At 39.9% G+C, this 2,539-nt stretch overlaps 1 pseudogene; it reads left to right on the top strand.

The window, feature by feature from the left end:
• The first annotated feature begins 1,891 nt into the window (after window positions 1–1,891).
• Window positions 1,892–1,992, top strand: LOC122905770 (annotated as a pseudogene).
• The last annotated feature ends 547 nt before the right edge of the window (window positions 1,993–2,539 follow it).

Raw genomic sequence — 2,539 nt, forward strand, 5'->3', positions numbered from 1 at the left:
TGTGTCCACTTGGCTGGGCTAAGGGTTTCTCAGAGAGCAGGTAAAATACTATTTCTGGGTGTGTTTGTGTGTCCCTGGAAGAGATTAGTGTTTGAATTAGCAAACTGAATAAAGAAGATTCACCTTCACCAATGTGGGTTGGCGTCATGCAATCCACGAGGAGCCTGAAGAGAAAAAAAGGTGTTGAAAGGGTGAATTTGCCCTCTGCTTAAGATGGGACACCCGTTTTCTCCCGTCCTCAGACTGTAGTGCTCCAATTTCTTGGGCCTTCAGACTTGGATTGGGATTTACACCACTGGCCGCTCTAGTTCTCAGGCTTTGGGGGTTGGACTGGAACCACACCATTCGTGGTCCTGGGCTCCCAGCTTGTTGACAGTGTGTCATGGGACTACTCAAACTCCATAACTAGGTGAGCCAACCCCTCATAATAAATCTCTTTCTATATTCCACATGTCCGATAGGTTCTTTTTCTCTGGAGAGTTCTAATTCAATGAGTCACTACTATAATATTCTAAGTTCCGATAGCCCTGTAAAGCGCCTAGAAGAACCATTAGGCTATTGGCCTTTTGTTTAACTTTTATATCAAATTAAATGCATATTAGTATCAGAAGTCAAATAGAAGCCTATGTAGGATATTGGAAGACACGGGTTCTTCCTTGGAATTAAAGACTCCATTTTGGGTCAAAATTTGAGTAGTAAAAAGTCTCATTAGTATGCATCTTGAAAGTCTTCTCTCTATTCTTGTTTGTACTTGGGTAAAATGAATGTACTAATATCGATATAGTGCTTAAAGTGTAGCAGCTTAGAAAGGACTCTCAGCATAGCAACTAGAATTGATGAATCACTGAATTACACCTGAAACTGATGTAACATTATATGTAACTATACTTCAATAAAAAATGGGGGTTCTTGGTATACAGCATATTCTGTGGTAGGAAGAATAATTTCCCCCTCCCCTCAAAGATGTCCACCTCCTAATCTCTGGTAATTTTTTTTAAAGATTGTATTTATTTATTTGAAAGAGAAAAAGTGAGTGAGTGAGAGAGTGTGAGCTGAGAAGGGGGAGGGGGAGAAGCAGACTCCCCTAATGAGCAGGGAGCCTGACCCAGGGCTCCATCTCCCAGGACCCTGGGATCTTGACCCGAGCTGAAGGCAGTTCCTCAATGGACTGAGCCACCCAGGCACCCCTCCTTGGAACTTTTGATTCTGTCACTTTACATGGCTTAAGGGACTTTAAAGAGGTGGAATTAATTTGAAGGGTCCTGAAACAAGGAGGGACAACTGGATTATCCAGGTGGAACCAATCTAATCACTTAGGTCTTTCTCTTTAAGCAGAGAAATTTTCCTGGCTCTGGTCAAGGAGATGTCCACAGACAGAGAGTGAGAGAGTTATGGGTTGAGGATTCTACCTGCTATTCCTGGCTTTGAAGATGAAAAAAGCTCACAAACTGAGGAATGTGGACAGACTACAGAAGTTGGAAGTGAGTTCCACAGAAGCGGGTGAGCTGAAATTGGTTCAATAATTTCCTAGAAAATTCCTATGGAATTTCCATAAATTCCTAATGTTAATGTGTACAACAAATCATGCGCTACTTGTTTAAAATGCAGCTCACCAGGCCTTACCTCAGGCATCCTGATTCATTATATCTAATGTGGAACTGTATCTAGTGTAGGATTCATGATATCTAGTCGGAAAGTCAACTCCATTCATGATATCTAGTCTGAAAGTTTATGAAGATGAGTTTAAAAAGCCATTCTAGCTTGATTAAAAGTAAGTTGCCATATTTACTGCTTAATTTGTTAGTCATCTTTTTCATATTTATATTACAGAATCAGGGAAAAGTGACCTATATAGAAAGGTACTTACTTTTGACTGCATTGACATTGGCTTGTGCTCACTCTGGCGGCACATATATTAAAATTGGAACAACACAGAGAATATTAGCCTTGCCCCTGCCAAAATTTGTGGTGGTAGCTTGAGAGCCTCTTTCTAGAAAATTCACAAATCTTGAACCTCAGCTTTTGAAAACTTTGCTGGGGTACTTGATCAGAAGGATCAGGAATATCTTTTTCCAAGATATTTATTATACCTGTTTATTTGTTTAATGGGTGTTTTCCATGCTGGTCTGTAAATTCTACTTAAGCCAATGACATGGGTACCTTATTTGCAGACTCCATTAATCAAGAAGTACTTTCTTGACTCCATTAATCAAGAAGTACTTTCTTTTCAGGTAAATGAAAAATGCACAAGTGTAGTTAATGGTGGAAGAGGGGCAGGGCAGGGTTAGATGGAAGAAATATTCTGGAATCTAGATGAGCAGATTTAACAACCTGATGAAGGATTGCAGAAAAATGGTTTTCAGCCTCATGCTTAAGTTGTTGGATGGATCTATTCCTAGTCAAGGAAGAAATAGATTTGGTGGAAGATTAATTTAGTTTTGGAGCTCATACATTCAAGATGTCTGTGGGAGCTAATAACCAGTGAAAAAGTACAGATACATAGGAATCCACAATTTTCAGGTGTAATAGAGTGACACCA

The sequence above is a fragment of the Neovison vison genome, chromosome 4, assembly GCF_020171115.1.
Source record: "Neovison vison isolate M4711 chromosome 4, ASM_NN_V1, whole genome shotgun sequence".
Classification (NCBI taxonomy): Eukaryota; Metazoa; Chordata; class Mammalia; order Carnivora; family Mustelidae; genus Neogale; species Neogale vison.